This window comes from Crocodylus siamensis, chromosome 8 (assembly GCF_052110815.1).
Source record: "Crocodylus siamensis isolate JL-2025a chromosome 8, ASM5211081v1, whole genome shotgun sequence".
Taxonomy (NCBI): domain Eukaryota; kingdom Metazoa; phylum Chordata; order Crocodylia; family Crocodylidae; genus Crocodylus; species Crocodylus siamensis.
In genome coordinates this window covers 63,868,687-63,886,456 of record NC_143402.1, presented here as the reverse complement: position 1 = coordinate 63,886,456, position 17,770 = coordinate 63,868,687, and the positions used below count along the sequence as shown (strand labels likewise).

The 17,770-nt window shown below is 43.9% G+C and overlaps 1 protein-coding gene across 1 annotated transcript in view; it reads right to left on the bottom strand.

The window, feature by feature from the left end:
* Nucleotides 1-2,601, bottom strand: part of LOC149858873 (uncharacterized) — a 69,415-nt gene extending 66,814 nt beyond the window's left edge. The window contains exon 1 of the mRNA XM_090061187.1: nucleotides 2,555-2,601. The gene's annotated coding sequence lies outside the window, so the exon portion shown is untranslated. The remainder of the gene's footprint in view (nucleotides 1-2,554) is intronic.
* Nucleotides 2,602-17,770: the final 15,169 nt, after the last annotated feature.

The window sequence follows — 17,770 nt, the reverse complement described above, 5'->3', positions numbered from 1 at the left end:
TCCAAGGCATCCCTCACTATGAGGTGAAACCTGTGTGCCACACAGCAGATACCAACAAAGTTGGCATCATGGACAGTTTTCACCATATTGGCCCCATTGTCGGTGACCATGAACCCACGGGTGAACTTGTCCTGCCCAGTGAGCCACCCCTGCACCATGCGGTTCATGGCCCCCATGATCTCCCTTGCCGTGTGGCACTCATCCAGCACCTTGGCTTGTAGTAGAGCCCACCGATGCCCTGACTGATCACATCAGTGCCCTGTGAGGGAGAGGTAAGCATGACTGCCATCCCGGCTGCTCCAGATGTTGGAGATGAAGTGCAAGGCTACCTGCGGTGCTGCCTTGTGCAGCTCCTCCCTCAAGTACTCCCTATGTGCCTCATACAGGGAGGGCACCACCGCCCTGCTAATGGTGGTGCATGCAGGCACTTTTTAAGATGGGGCCAGAAGTGCTATAAGCCACCTGAACCCTGGCCACTCAACTAGGGAGAAGGGCTGGCTATCCAGAGCAATCATCTCCCCAATGCTCTGAGTTATCTCGCTCGCCTTGAGAACACGCCCCACTTTCCATCCACCTTTCCCACACTGGTCCAGGGTGGCTTGCCTCTGCTTTGGGGGGAAAGGGGCTTTGGAGTGAGCAGGGAACTTCCCTTTCAGCACACTCACACTGATGCCAGGCTGAGCAGGAAAAAGGGAAGGGGGTGCTGCCTCCTCAGATGCATCAGCATCGCCATGGTGGAAAAGTGTCTCACATCCTTTCTGCAGCTGATGTGCCTTCGGCAGTGCTGGCAGATGGAAAACCTAGGATCATCTGCCAGCTCAAAATGCTCCCACACTATGCTACTCACCTGCTTCTGGGTTGAGGGTGAGGATCCTGCCTTATCCCACACCTCAGCAGGCCGAGGCTCAACACCAGGAGGAGCTGCCTCAGCTGAGCCACTTGCCTCCACAACCTCAACCTCTTCCAAGGTGCTGCTTTCCAGAGGAGACCTGGGTCTAGGAGAAATTTGAGGGGTGTGGAGCACAGACTCTGATTCCCCCTCAGTCCCCAGAATTGCTTGAGCCAGTGTGCTCAGCATCCCTGGTTCCAGCTCCTCCTCTGGCAGTGAGAGGCTCATGCTGAGAGATGACATTGGGGTGGAGGAGACAGTGATTCCACTGCTGGTGCCCACTTCTGGACTAAAGGGAGGTGGTGCAAGTGTAGGGACGTCAGGTGCAGACACTGCTCCCACCTCCTTGCTTCCACTGGCAGCGCTGATGTCATGGCTGCTTGGGAAATGAATGTGTCTATGTTGGGGGGAGCGGGCTTGCAGCTCTAGCTCTCCTCCTACCCCCTCTCCCTCTCCTGCCAGAAGACCTGGCACCTGCCTTTCCAGCATGCTTCATATTAATCTTTCCTGTGCTGCAAAAGGTCTGTGTGTGTGTGTGTCACTCCTTTTGTGTTGTGTGTTTTATTCCCTCTGTTGCGTGTGTGCACTGGATTTTTCTTTGATTGTTTGCTTCAGTAACAAGAAGTGTTAAGAGCTATGTAAAAAATGTGTGCTGTCTGTCTTCTTCTCCTATGAATATCTGATTTTTCTTCTTGTATGGGTGTATATTATAAGTGTGTGTGCATATGTGTGTGCACGCATGCATGCAATCTATGTGCCTCCCTGCACAGTGACGGATCATGCTGGCAGGGAAAACACAGCTTTCTTTTTTCAAAGTTTGCAACAAAAAAAATCAAATATAAATTGAAATAAATTAATTGAATAGTATTAAGAGATGCTAAGCTAAGCTAAGCTAAATCCTACCCAATTCTTTCTAACAACAAAAGAGAGCAGGCAAGTTCAGCTGCTGACTAAAGCAAGCCAGGTCAAGCTGCCTGCCTGCTACAGTACCGTTCTCATGCAGTTCCCAAGACAGAACAAGCTTACAAAAGGCACAGCATACCTGTAAACAGAAGCTTTTATGCTGTTTCTAGGTCCCTCCCCCCAGACACTGTCATTGGAAAGGCAGCCAGAGAGAAATCCTTCTCCCCAGCCACCTAGACATGTCAGTCTTCCCCCCTGCTCGCCCCCCCTTCCTCTTCTAACTTTCTCTTTCCCCACGCAAACAGCCCTCCAAAGCATCCAAAGCTTTTCCAAATCAGTTTGGAGAGCCTAAAGAAGCCAATGCTTTGATTCGGACATGCTGCTTCAGCATCTGAAGCGTCCAAATCTCTTCCAGATCCGAAGCGTGGTCCGAAGCCTCGCACAGCCCTAATGTTTGATAAGACCTACATTTCTCACAAGGTAGCTAGTCTCTAACGTGCAAATCTACCTGCCTTCTACTTTTCTCATGTAAGAGAACAAGCAGAGATTTTTGAACTTTATCTCCACTGTAAAAGATTAAAACACAAAAACAAAATAAAACCATTTCTTTGGAGGAACTATTTAAAATTTAATCATCCTGAAAACCACAGATCATGCATTTCTCAGCAACACAAACCCAAAGGCTCGAGTTAGTGAAGCGTCGCAAACCGTGTGCTAGAAACAAATGTGCATAAATGAACTGTTCCTCAGAGAGGGACTCACCGCTGCAAGATGTCCCCAGGAGCATGAGAGTTACACGCTGAGGTGGGATCATGTCTCAGAGTGGTTTCTTTCCTATGAAAGAATCTCCTCCCCACTTTTAAAAGAATTACTGTGGTCTCAAACTCAAGCTACTTCTGGTAACAAAATCCCATGAGAGACTCCCTGAAAATCTAATACCAAGTAAAATAAGCAAAGCCCAAGGTTTTTCTAACCTTTTAGATTTTATGTGACAGACTAATGGAATTTTGAAAAAACTTTCACAACAAGCAGCCTGTGCCGCTGCCAAAATACCCTCCTATTCCAGAGCTTGTTTTTCCTTCGGTTTTCACTTATGACTAGTAACAAGAGAAGACGTTATCTCCAAAATCTCCTTTCCCACTAGCATTGCACACTTTGAGATTCCAGGAAAGTTATAAGTAGCACAGCATCCTAGGAAAGGTACAACATGCTGTTCTCATGGTATGACCAAAACATAAGGAGAGAGAACTGAGCCCTTGGTTATTTTCACAGAAAGTAAGAATGCATATGAGACATTATATCGTAGTCATGCCAAAGATCCTGGGTTTCATCCCTTGTGTTGTATGCTATACAAACACAGACAAGATGACTATGCCTGTTCCAAAGAATTTGTAATCCAGGAGAAAAGGCCAAAGAGGTGAGTGAAACAAGCAGGTGGGTCAAAATGGGGACCAGGGAAAACTTAGAGAATAAACGTACCAGGCTGCGTGAATTTCTTGATAGTTCTGAGCTGCAGAATTCACTTCTAGTTTTAGGTAACTAAAGACCAAAGCTAAGATTCTCCAAACAAGATGCCTGGGCTTACAAAGCCCCTATTTAGCCACCTAATAAGTTGCCTGACTTTTAAAAGTGCTGAGCAACAACTACTGAAGTTGATAGTACCTATTGGCTTCAACAGCATCTGCTGGTTGCCTATCTCCTGAAGGCCAGGCCACATAGTTACTTTGATGTAAACTTCTAAAAATCATGGCTCTATTCTGTTGACCTTCATGTCATACTGCAAGACCTATTTGTGCTCTTCAAATCTTCCTAAAGGAGGTGAGGGATGAGGGGGAAGAGATTTAGTAGTAGGGGAAGAACCCCAAATGGAACCAGATTAGTCCTGATGTCTCCTGGAAATGGCTGCTACATCCAAACCGTATCTTCTGCCATTATACGGCAGTCATGAGTAATGCAAAATATTTTACTGCACCAACTAAATGAGTTATTAAAACATAAACTCTCAAAGCCTAGGGTCCTATTCACAACTGTTGGTTTATTATTAGACACTGAATGTGGGGCTAACTCCAGTGAGAACCTTTGCCTACATAAATGACTCTTGGGCTGGATTCTCAGCAGGTACGAGTGATTTTATTGAATGTAACTGGCTACCTTTACATTAATAGGATTATATACACATGGTCTGATTCCCTACTGCTCCTACATTGTACAGGTGTAAATGGCAACTTGCCATGCAAGGTGATGGAGAATCAGGATCATTACATGGTAATCAGACCCAAAAAAGCAGTCCTACATATGGGTTTAGCACAAAGTAGCTGAAGTGCTTGTCTGGAGCTTGAGGGATTTCCCCAGAAGTCATGAGCAGAGCAGGATTTTGCCTCTATGGTCTGAAGCACAGTAGCAAAGAGTGACCTGTCCACCTAGCCATTCAAAATCATTCAGAAGGTCAGCAGGGCCAATGATGATGAATTCTGGTGTCTCATCCGCACTGAGAGAAGGGGGAGTGCTCAAAGGAAAACATAATTGCTTGCTCAAACCCATAAAAAAACCAATTACCGTTTTCCTTGACTCAAAAAGTAATTAGGCAGATAAAACTGGGTGTTACTGGACTGGCATTAAAATAAACTGAAGGAAACTTGTTATGAACCCTGCCAACTAGAGATGCTGCCCTGTGGGAAAAGACAAATGCTGGGACACACTGGGCATATCTACACATGTACTTTATGTGCACTAGTCTATTTTAATGTACATTACAGCATCTCACAAAAAACTGTGGACTTTTGCTAATGAGCATTAAAAGAAGCTAACATGCCTTTTTCTAATACCTCACAATGGAGGTACTAAATTTAATGCACATTACCAAAGCACATTAATGAATGTGTAGACACACCTACTACAGACACTTCAATTTTTAGGTGGCTGAGTCAATCCAGCTCAGATCAGCATTTGCTATTTGCAGAATGTGCATTGTAACCCAGGAACACCCAAGGGTGTGCCCTGTTCTCAATTGGAAGGGACAGATGAGGCAGACGACAGTACTGTGAGAGGGACACCAATGATTTGAGTGTGGGTCCCTCTTTTCTCTATAGAGTCAACTCCATGCCAATGCTCTTAACTATTTAGTTTATTGAATTATAATATACGTATTACTTCTTATTCAATATAGAGAGAGATAAATATACTAATAGGTAGCAAAAGAAAACTTTCCAAAAATACCCTTAGCAATATCTTTTAACGTCAAAGGTATACAGATAAATATTTACAATACAATACAATAAACCATTATACCAAACTAACCCAATTCCATAACATTTTGTACAACATATTCATAATTACAATAACAATTATACAAAATATGAGGTGCTATTTTACACGATAAGTTGCGTTTACCCCTGGATCCCAGCTAGCAAGGGGCGCTTTCCCTTCCTTGGGTCTAGTTGGGAGGGAAACTTCCACCCAGGGCTTCCCTCATGCGGAAGGGGGGGGAGTTACCTTATTTCCAGAATGCCTCCCCTGCAGGACCCAACTCTACCAGGAACTTACAGTTTTCTTCAAGGAGCCATCAACTGGGCCTCAGAGCCCTTTGCTCAATCAGCGGCCCCACCAGCATTGTCTGTGTCACTCCAAGACCTCCCCTCCTGGCCATGTACCCTGCTTTGGGCACCGAGGGTTTTTCCAACTCTTGTGGCGGGGGAACCTAGCCGCTGCTAAGTAGTACATTATGAGCTTCTGTACATTAGAGATGTTAAATTTGCAAGAGGTCTTGCTTTAAGCAATAAACTCTGCAGCCTTTTTTGCATTATTTCTGACATCCTGATGCAAAAAATGTAAGTCTGTGACTGTACTTCTGTGCGCCAGCGTGCAAGAGTGTGAGGGGATTCAATATAGTGGATTTGGGGAGCAAGAGATGTACTCAGATTCTCCCTCCTGGAGACATGACAGTTTTCCTTTATTCTCAAGTGCAAGTAACCCAGACGGAGTGTGCACACTTTGTTCTTTGCACACGGGAAAATATAGAAATATTCTTTCCACACTTATCTACCTTAAATGCCAAACCCTTTCTCCTTATGTCTTTTAAACATGTATAAGTAGCCTGTGGAACTCATTGACACAAGAAATTACTGCAGCCAAGAGCTTGTCAAGATTAAAAAAATGGAACATTTATATGGATTATGAGAATTTATATTCATGCCAACACTCTGGGCCTTTAAATCTTTATTATAAAGGCTCGTGCATCAAGGCATAAGCCACTCGTTAAGTTATAAAGAGTTGTGGAAAAAAACTCTCTGTTTACAGATTATTCTATAATTGCCCACTGAATGTTTCTCATGTGTTTCTTGGAATCACCTGCAAGTGGACACTGGTGGAGTGCCAAATGGTCCCTTGGGTCTAGCTGGGTTCGGCAATGCATCTGTTCCTATGCACATATTAGAGCAAGGGGAAAAGTTTGTCAAATAATAATGAATTTGCCTTTTTTCTGTTGACAATATTTTCTGTAAACAGATTAGATCATGTTTCACTGTTATTCAAAATGTCTTTAATTTAGATATTGTCACAAGTCAGGGCAGCAGACAGGCCAATTGGCCCTAAGCTGGCCCTGGTTGTGTCTAGCTGCCAGTGGCTTACTTCCAGCTGGCCCTAGTTGTCTGCATGGGCATGGCCGCCTGCTTATAAGCTGCTGCTCTTGCAGTGCCCAGTAGGCTATTCAAGAGAACAGATGCCCGTCTCGTTAACCCAGAGCTTCCGATTCCATGTTCCTGGTGCCTTTTGATAAATCCTAGGTTCCCCGTTCCCAGCTCCTACCTGCTGGCTCGTTGTTCCAGACTCCACCTGGAGCTTTTGCTCCAGAGTTGTTGGCTTCTGACCCTCTCCACTCCCAGCCTCATCCTGTCAGCATTACTGTCCCTGGGCTCAGTGTCAGTATTTCGATAGGAAAGCCTAGCCGGTTTAATCTGTTCTAATACTTGCCAGCTGAATGAACAAGTACTGATGGAGAGAAGACTCCATGTGCATTTTGGCATGTCCCAGACCCCATACATCAAATATTTGATGGAAACTGGAAGACACCTGGTTACAATTCCCCCTGCCTCTGGAATTCACAGGCATGAGGCGATTCCTTGTAGGGGGAGTAGCTCTTTGGTGGCGACAGCCAACTGTAATTCCTCATGTCCATCTGACACACTATAGTTATAAGCACAGCAGGCTGGCTCAGGCCACTATGTGAAGCCACCACTAATTAAGGGAAACTAAGTTTATATAGTCCCTTTCTGGGGTGTACAGAAATTGTATACCATCTAATGCAGGGCTGTCCAACTGGTGGACTATGAGGCTACTAAAATTGTAGTCCATGCACTCTTGCCCTGGGGCTGCTCTCCCCATCATTCCTGCTGTCGCTGCCATAACCAGGGTCTCCAGGCTCCCCCTCCCTCTTCCAGCTTTCACTTCCTGTCCCCATCCCTGGGGGTGGACCAGTATGGCAGGCAGCCCCCACTGCTCACAAGTTGGACAGCCCTGTTTTAACATATAGTTGCCTGGAAGATGCTAATTTTCCAGGGCAGACATTGAAGGTTGTGATATAATCCTGTCTCCTTATTCAGACTGAGCTCGCTGTGAAGTCACTGGGAGCCGTGCTTTGGAAGAAGTAGAGCAAAGATCTTTCTGGCAGGGCTGCGCCAACCAATACTCCTCAAGGATCCTACGTAGGCGGCAGTGGTTTGAGTCCAGGTTTTATACCAAGAAAAAAATAATAGGAAAAAGAATGCAACTAAAGGAGAAGGCAAGCAGGGTACCTGAAACAGAGCTGCCCAGAAGGAGATGTTGCTTTGCCAGCTTGTCTTAGGGATGAGCCACATGCTGACTGTGAATGGGAAGAAACATTAGCTAGGGTGGATGAGGGACAGAGTGCTGTAATTAGACAGGAGCATAACACATCATAACTAAGCTTCCTCCAGAGTCTTGAGCTGGGGGGGAGGGGAGGTATGTCTTAATTTTGTTGGTCTCATTTCCAAGCACAACATGCTTCTGATTTAGGATTTCTCCTCTAGACACAAGTAGGGAATCCATGTCTACCACAGATAGCAAATCAGAAGCAGAGCCAAAAATGCAACCATGGCACACCTAAAGTACCTGGCTGTCGGAGAACCAGAATAGGGTAGTTGTATCTGGCTCTCAGAGAACCAGAACTCATCTTGCTGCTGTTATGTTTCAAAGCCACAGGGAAAGTAGCAATTTTAAAAAAATTGCCCTGGTACCCCTAACATGTTGGGTCCTATAGATACAAGACTCACTTGTTTCCAGGGAGGTGAAATTAAAAGTTGCCCTCAAAAGAAATTCAAGCTGGGAGGCTTTATCTGTTTTTGTTATTGCTAAATCCCTCCAATTTTGTCATGTTGAAAAAAGTCGGTATCCATTGGATTCCATTTAATCATTCAAAAAGAAGCTACTCAGAGAGAAAAAAAAAGCAGCCTGTTTCTTTCTTTCCCTCGTTACTGCCTTTTAAAGTTATTGCTGATGGGCTTAAATGCAAACGAAAGAAACAAAAAGAGCATGCATCGAACTGGATGCAATTCCAGTAATTGCTGCTTTTTCTTTTCTTTTAACCTGAGGCTTTTTCCAGCTCCATTTTGATTGACGTTTTGGATGAAATTTCAGGCACCCCTAGGTAGAAAGCCCATAGTCTGAATTCAGAGATGTAACATTAAACCAGCTCGTCTCAATAAAACAGCTGTCTGGCTCAACCAAGATGGATGCCAGTCATTTCTGTGGTAGGATCCTAGCGGGTTAGGTGCTGGCCATGCATGTCTGTGAAATAACTGATGAAAGTCCCAAACCCACTCTGAGCCAGAGACTGATGGAAGCGACACTGGCTGAATACTGCACAGTGGTTCCTTCACCAAGTACTGACTGCAGCTGTTCCCCTTTTATCAGCTTAATAAGAGATAATGTTGTGCTCATCGCCAATTGTAAGTCCCAACCCTGTTACAAGATGGCTGCGTGTAGATGTTCATCAATTGCTGGTCTTCTTGGCTATTCCCACCCGGGAAGCAGATGGCATACTAGTTAGACGCTAAAGTCAATAATTGAAATGTGACTGTTCTAGTTCCCACTCTTCCACAAACCGGGTGGGCTGTGTAACCTTAGGCAAAGTGTAAAATCCTATGAAGTCTCCCTGCCCATAAAATAAGAAACATAACCTCACATGGAGAATGCCTGAAGACCTTTAAGTTAAAACTATTCCAGAAGGTCAATGAGGAGTAGTGTTTTATTTCACTATGGCAGCCACCCATAACTTGAGATTGCCCCTTCTTTGTTGTGGTTTTCAAGCAAACTTAGTTTTAGGTTTGTCCCTCCAAAATTCTTGACCTGAAATTAGAAAAGTATCAAGTAGTCTCTGCGCTTACAATGCTGACGTTTCCTTGAAGATTAATAGCATTCTGTTTCTTCCTGTAAATAATTGTAATTAGTATAAAATAATGCAAATGAAAATCAGTGCCATGCTCTGATGGCTGACACCATTTAAACACCCCATGGAAGTGGAGATTGTATCAGTAATGTGCATTCCTGATATTACCTCATCACTATGAGAAATGAATAGTGCTGGAGGAAGGCACACCTAGATAACCATGCTGAGGCTGGATAGGATGTGAACAGAAAGAAAACCCCACGATCTTCTACCAAAAGAGGGGACCTCATCCACCTGAGAAGACAGATGCTTGCATTTGTGCATCTTCTCCATGCATTAGAGGCACATAGGGATACATTAATCTAGAAAGAATGTTTGGACAAATCAAACAGAGATTAAAATCTCTGCCCTGCATTATTAGCCTGTAAATGTTAATCTTCAAGGGCATCTTGAGAGACAAGGTAATTATTACCCTGCAGAAACTTTAAAATGGCCTTTATCAGATCACTTCCAAATGCCTCGTGTTTTTTCCATAGTGAGTTACTGTAAATGAGTCCCATGAGAACGGTAAACTAGGCAATAGCAACAAAACAACAAGGCTTCTTTCCCAGCCTCTGCTCCCTTTTCTGCCTGGTTTCTGGCTCATTCGCTCACTAAAGACGTGCTGCCCCCTTCCTGCCTTTGCAGGACTTCAAATACAAGGGAGTCCGTCTGGTCACAGCTCCACAAGGTGCTGTCAAACCCTGTAGGGCAGTTAGGACGGGGTTAGGAGGGGCAGGCCTCCCAGGGACTGGGAGAAGTAAGGAAAAATTGGTGAGAAGAATAGCTAGACAGATGCACCAGCCAAAACCCCTAGGGAGGAAAGAACGCTGGAAGGTACAATTTCAGAGCCCCATTCTACTCCAGGGCCTAGGAGAGAGGAATATAGCTATTTCCAGTGGTCAGCAACCTACACCTGGTGAATCAGATTGAGCCCTCAAAGAAAATTTTATTATCTGGTCTACCCAGTATGCCAAAAATGATACTGTCATGGAAATGTATACATCCCACTAAGTTTTCTATGAGAACGTGTCATCTAGTGCTAGAATATTTAACAATTGCTGCCTCCAGCCACCATATTCATTCAGCCACCTGTTAGTGAAAGGCTGCCAACCCTGCCCACAAGGAGGAGTTGATTTTTCCCAAGTCAAGTATTCTTCGGGCTTTTCCCTTTATCTTTGCCTCCTTCACAACATCAGCTATCACTTCTTTGGTTTTACATTTACTTTGGGGGACATTTGAGCTCTGTTTTGGAGACCATGGCTGATTACTTGAAGAAAGAGAGGTTAGTTGTCTCAGCTGAAACCCCAGGACAGAATGAAAACAGCATTCAGGGTCTGGAGACAGGAGATAAAGAGCCAAGACCAGCACTTTGCAGACCAAAATTATATTAGATTAAAAACATAGCGGAAGAAAAGATTACTGTGGTTGACAAAGAGCTCCTCTGCCTAACCTGTCTGGTTTGGAATAGGTATTTATCTGTTTAAAGCATTACGTGCAAAGCTTTCTATTGGACCAAGTGAAATATGTTTAGGTCTGAGCCTTTAGTGAAGTAGGTACAATTAATTTCACCCCGCCTCAAAAGTCAAAAGAAGAGGGAAGAGAAGCTGAATTATAATCGCATAAAAATCTTAAAGGCAGGAAGAGGAACAAACACCGAAGACAACATAATTCTGAAGACACAAACTAAAGGGGACTCTCTGTATCACAGAAAAAATGAGCGGTGCATCATACTTCCATCAGAACGGGGACCAGGGAGCATCCAGGTATCAAGTCATGGCCTCAAATCCAGAGCCCCAGCTGCTCACTTCAGTCTGCTACCTTTCCAGCTGACTATCCAGGCTGAGAAAAGCTGGCCAGAAACCTCCATGTGGGTCTAGCCACCCACTCACTCCCTGCAACTGAAGGGTCAACTGACCCTTCATTGCCTGCTGTATAAACCTCTGACCTGGAAGAAGCAGCCCATACCTGAATTCTCCTTATTCCTCCTGACCCCACTCAGCCTCTTGACCCCAGACCTGGCCACGCTGATGTGACCAGGGAAGTAAAGAGGCACCAGGAGACAGGAAATGAAATTTTAAAATGTTTTACACCTAACATGGTGTTCAAGTGTTTCTTGACAATCATCATAAATAATCTGCCCACCGGAGATGGTAGGAAAAATGAAAATGTTAAATTGCTATTACCTCAGGTCTGAACTAATAGCCAAACTGATGAATAGCAACATGGCTCAGTGCATGTGAAAGCATAAAGATTAGTTTTACACAAACACAGGGAAGGAAAGATCAAGTGTTTGGCTTTAAAACCTTAAGGATTTAAAAAAAATAGGCTAGAGATTCAGGGCAAGATTTTCAGTTGCTATAAATCAAACATTTCTGCACCAGCTGGGGATGTGTTCTTCCATTTTGAGTAAAGAAGGTTTATGTTACATCTGAATTTTGTTATAATTCAATGGCACTTATTCCATAAGGCACCTGAGCTATTAAATGAGCACAAAAGGAAGAAGATGGCTGCACACTCTACAAAAAGGCCCAAAAGTTAAAATATAAAACAGCAGCAGGCTACTTCTAACATCCTTTTACATTTACTGAACTATGGATATCAGAATAGGATTAATATTTAAGTGGATTCCTCCTTGGGTTTTCTCTTCAGAAATACATCAATGCTGAGCTTAGTTCCCCAAGGTGAGAGATTATTATTGATACTTACACTGTCTTTCTTTGGCAGCTGCTTGCTCTGCTATAATTGACCCTATAAATGGATTTCTGTTGTCTGGTGCATAAAGCCTTGGTTCTGCATTAATTCACTCTGGAATACTAATGCCATGACTTTATAGGCTACTCAATCACCAGAGATGTGAGACCTGTCCCTCTTGGGTCACCTCATCGTTAATACCTGCAAGTGGTACCATCTCCCCTGCAAACATTTTAGAAAGAACAACCAAAGCGGCCCTCCCTAGAACAGATGGCCTATTTTTCACTAGTGGCATTTCTCACTGGAATAGATGGTCTGTGCATTCAAAGCCTCTCTACACTTACAGCTCAGAAACACAAAACTGATGCAGAATGAACAGTTTTGAAACACAAGACAAATGCATCCATGTGCGGGAATTTCTTTGTTCCTGTAACTTCGGACCCCAGTAACTGCAGAAAGCCTATGGGACTGCATGGGAGAGAGGTATCTAGGCAGACAGCAGAGAGGCTTATTTTTAGCCTTGCTAATTTCTAGAGCAGGGAAAATTATTCCAAGTTAGCCTCGTTGTTGTTTTTATTTTCACAGAACAGCCCAGTATACGCTGAGTTTCAGTCCTTGATTCCTTTCAGCTCTGGACTCTGACCAATTAATACCCACGTAATGGAGCTTCTCCAAATGCATACAGCTTTAAGAGTATGCAGGTCTGCTGTTGTCTCCCACCCCCTGCCTGGAGGGCCCTGCACAAACAAAGCCATTAGAAGAGAGAAGAGCTTAGGAGATGAAAAGTTAAGTTGAGAATACTTTCTGTTCTGCTTTTATACTTGGAAAGCATTTTTTGGAAACTTCTGAATGCCTCTGAAAGGCTCACGAGCAAGAGCTGGAGGACTCTGAGGAGTCCTTAGGTCTCAAGTGAAGGTAGCTAAAGGGTTTCTCATGAGTGGCAAGAGGTGTTTGGGAGGGGTCACTGTCATAGCCACAGCTAGGAGTTATTCTGGGACTCCCTACTGTGAGACCAATGTAGAACTGATTCCTTGTCCCAGGAACCAGCAAATTCAGGGAATTTATCCTGTTATCTCTTATTATGACCTGAATATTGTCCCTGTTATGCTGTGTTAAGCAAGGTGAGCGGCCCAACTACTAGCAGTCTTTGGCTGAAAGGCCTATCCTGGATTGAAAGAACTAGCAATGTTTAGCTTGGGAAAATGATATTAAGTGGGCATGATGGTTTTTCAAATAGTTGAAAGGCTCCCATACTGAGAGGAAAAATTGTTCTCCCTTGACACAGGGGGCAGGGCATATGACCCTGGGATTAAACTACAGCAAAGCAGAATTAGATCAAATTCCAGGAAACCTGTAAAAACCACAGGGCAGTGGAACAAGCTGCCTAGGGTAGACATGAAATCTCTTTCATTGGGGTTTTCAGCAAAAGGCTGGACAGGCCTCCATTTGGCATGGTTTAGGAACAGCAAATCTCTGCAAGACATTGGACTAGAGGGACCCTGTGGTCCTTTCCAACCCTGTGATTCTATAGGTGAAGCACTCTTTGGTACAAGAGGCAATTTGTTTCCATTTCCTCACAGAGCCTAGTACTGCCAGTACAAAGCCAGGTAGGACAGAAATGGAGCACCCCAGTCACACTTATGTAGTGTCAAATCCTCACAACAAGAAGGAAACCCAGAATCCAAGTTGTAAATCTACACCTGGTGCATGGTGCATATTACGGAAATATTCATTTGCAAAAAAAGAAAGCCTTTGTTCTTCCCCTTGCTTCTTATTCCCCAAGGCAATTACCTCGACTAAAAGGTACTGCTGCTCCTGTGACACACTTAAAGTCAGTGGCAGGGCTGAGAGCAGGATCCAAAAGCCCCTTGATCAGGGGGACCCTTTTTAGCAGATCTGACCATCACCCAGGCAAAGAGCAGATGGAGTTTCTACTATGAAAGGGGAACTTTGGCAGGGAAGAATTAATGGAGAATCCTTTCAAGGAGATAACTTGTTGGGTAATAAAACAAATCCTCCTTTCACAAAGGGGCCTGCTATATTTTTCACCACCTCTTCTTTATTGCTGCAACTTGAAAATCAAATACAGTGATTTAAAGCCCTTTGTAGTACCAATTCTGCTCCCAGCTGACTCTGCTCCAACATAGCTGCAGTGTGATTAGCTCTCCTGGCTAGTGCAGCAGGCACATCTCTGCCCTAGGCCATTCAGACTCAGGAAGCTCTCTCTGTTGCTAGAGTCCCTGGCAAGAGTCAGAGCTTTTACAAAGCAGAATGTCAAAAATAGTAGTTCTTTGGGACCATAAATATAGATACAGCTGGACCCATGTTAAGGCATGAATCACTGCAATGGAGCTATATATTGTGCTCATCCAAGAGATCAGTGAGAATCCTTCCCGGTCTGGGACTGAGTACTGCCTGAGCCATATTTCATCTTGAGGTCAACAACACTTTTGAGACTCCTGAGCTTTGATTCATCATTGCTTTATTGTGAACAAAGCTAGTCAGACCAGTCTCCTAGGTTTAAGTTCAGCCCATCCACTGTCTTTCTTACATCTGTTCTTCTCTCCTCAGCATCCTATTACCTTTCCCCAGAAGAACCATCCTCTTCTAAACCCTGCACATTGGCTAGTCAACACAGAAGGTCAGCTTGATGGCCAAGCTCAAGCATTTCCATGATGACTTCTGGTTCTCCCACTGGTAGTCATAGCTTTTCCATATCTCTAGTAGCCACAGTCCAGAAGTGGCAATGGCTGAAGTTTCCTCAGATATGTCACCCCAGCTGGAGGAATTACTGGTACTTCGGTTAGCTTCAATGCAATTATGATCCCTTAGGAGCCCAGACTTATTTTCCTTTTATATTCAACGTCAATGCTCAAATTTGGGGCTTGGTACTCTCTTGTCCTGTGCCCCTCATTACAAAAATCTAGCATAAAACAAGACAGTTTATGAAGAGATTTCTTGGCCAACCTGGCACCATGACACAAGTGGATTAAATGGCTTACCCATGGCCACACAGGGAATCTGTAGCAAAGCAAGAGAAACTGAACCTAGAGCTCTCAAGTCCCAAAAGATTTTGACACTGGACAAACCAATGGGTATAGTCAGACCTGACATTTTGGAATGATAACTAATCACTGCAGGCTTTGCTAAGGATTATTGCCCTGTTCTGATGGTATCACTCAAATCAAACCTATTTCACTGGATGGAATTTTTGGGACAACTGCATGGAAAAGGAGGCCTGGATTTCATGCTTTATTTCAATGGTGGCCAACCCATGGGACATGCGCCATGTTGGGACCCAGAGGCCTGTGGGCCTGGGCTTTCCTTCTCTTAACATTGTTTAGCATGTGTCTTTGAGCTGGCCAATTTAACCTTCGTTTCAACTGAGCTGCAAAGCTGCAACTCAGCAGCGAGAGATGACATGAGGGTCACTTTGACCAGAAGCTGGTCTTGGTGGAGAAAAAGAAAAAGTCTGAACATATTTTGTCTGGATGACCAAAGTCAGACAAGAAGAGAGACAACCAAAATAAGGACATTTGGCTTGGGAAAAAGAGGAACAAATCAGCGGTGAAACTGACCCCCACCTAAGTATGAAATAACTATCTAAAATTGGGACATTTACTTAAGATTAATCATATATGGTAAGCAGAAATAGGCTTATCAGTATGCATTGCAGGGAATGGCTTAAGCTAATTATATGATAAGAAATGCAGTATATAAGTAGAAAACAAGCTGGCACTTTGGAGCCCCTCCCGAAGAGACTCTGACAGAGATCCCAGAATTCTCCCCTTTGCAGACCCCAGATGTAGGAGCTGGGAGCATCCAAACAAGACTTTATGGACTGATCACCCAGTGTTGTCAAGTTCATTGTACTTTGCGGGGGTTGAGCATGTTATATTGCTTTTTGACTAACCACAGTAATAGAATTGTCACTGCTACAGGCTTAATAAATTTGTTACTGGTTAAGGAGTAACTGTCCTAGTCTTGCAAGTAATACCTGGTACAAGGCCCAGTTTAATGTTACTGGACATAACAGCCACAAGTGGCCTGGGCAGTCTGTGTGTGTGGCAATCAGCGGATTGGGAATGGGAGCAGGCAATGCAGCAGCAGATGGGGCAGAGAGCAGAAAGCAGAGCAGCAGATTGGGCAGGGGAAGGGGATGGATGTGGCACTCCAGTAGGGTGTGAGGTTAATTTGTGGTATGCCTGCCAAAAAGGTATGCCCCGCTGCTTTATTTCATCGTTGCATCGGCTCAAATAAATTGTCATTTCCTTTGCAAGGAAGAAAACCTCATCCCTAATGAGCAAATGACTCCTACACCAAGATTGCAAGAATTCAATTTTAAAAACTGATTGTCCTCTATTCCTGGAATTATTTAACTGAAGAGGTTGGGGGAAAAAAGAAAAGAAAAGCAGCTAGGGACCAAATAATTGAGACACCTACTCTGATCAGAAGCACTATAATTGAGGCCAGGAAAGGCAAGGCTGGTGGGTTGATAAAATCTTAATTGTAGGAACATTAATCAGAATCAAGTCATATTTGTATCTCGCTTCTACTTCAGATGCATCTAAAGCCAGATAACAAATTCTTGGGTTAATATAACATTATTATGCTTGTGTCTAGGATCTCTCTTGATGCAATGTCTGTAAATTAAGAAAATAACCCAAGAGAAAAGCTTTTTTTCTTTAATGAAATGTTCTATGCAAACAAAGCCTCGGGGAATACGAGGAGGTTATATTTCATCAGCTAAAGAAAGAGATTAATTCTGTGTTTGTCAAGCAAGTAAAAAAAAATGCATCCTGACAGGAGTGCTTGATATGCTGTACCCAAGTCTTGAAACCCCTGAAATACATTCCTTTGCAAGTATGGGGAGAGAGCTGTCCTGTGCTGGTGACCATTCCCCTTTCAGTCTGTCATCTTCCTTCAGGACAGCCCAGTCCTCAACACCCATGTGTCCAATTACTGAACTCTTCAGTCCAGCTCTGTTAATTTTTTCCCCCTTTATTCATTACTTGCATGGCCAGAGTGAGAGCCAAGCATCAGTCAAGAGAGTTGTTCCTTGCTTCATGGAACATGTAAGCACTGCCTCAATTACTGTTCAGCTTCTTGCTTTGCTCATGTGTCTCCAGAACAAAGGATCCCTCATGACACAGAAGAACCAGGAGGAAAATATAATTAATTTAAAAAAGAGGTTTTTTATTCAGGCTGCTGATGCATGCTACACAGGGTCCCAGCACTCTAGCTCCCAAACGGACTAAACACTTACGTGGCTAAGGCTCATCCAGTGCTCTCTCGCCACACACTCCCTGTGCTGTGGTTTTGAAGCAGAATGAGATTTAAAAGGTGCCGGAGCAGCTGTCCATTAAGACACGCTTGGCTTTCAAAACAAAGGGGAATTTCATGTCTTTCCCACTAAAGCTAAGAGGATAACTGCAACCACAAGTTAAATGGAGATTTACTTGCAAAGTAAGTGCTTCAGGGCAAGGACAGATTTGTTCTGTGTTTTTTTTTATCCAAGGAGGTAGGGATTTATGATTACAGCTCTTAAGTGTGACAAGGACAGTAACAATGGCAATGACATGGGAAATAATGTTATCTTAAGCACTGATGGCCCTGCAAAGGGCAGTCAATCAATTAAGCCAGACAGGCAAAATATAGATGATTCCCATAAATAGCTCATCTGGCCTGGCAATGAGTTAGATTTTCTGCAGACTCAAAAGTGACTGATGCTTTTTGGATGCCACTAAAACATCTTTGCATTCAAATACTTATAGTCTGTCTAGAATGACACAGATTGGAAAAGCAGACGAGGCTACAGGGCTCAGGGATGCTGAATAACAGCA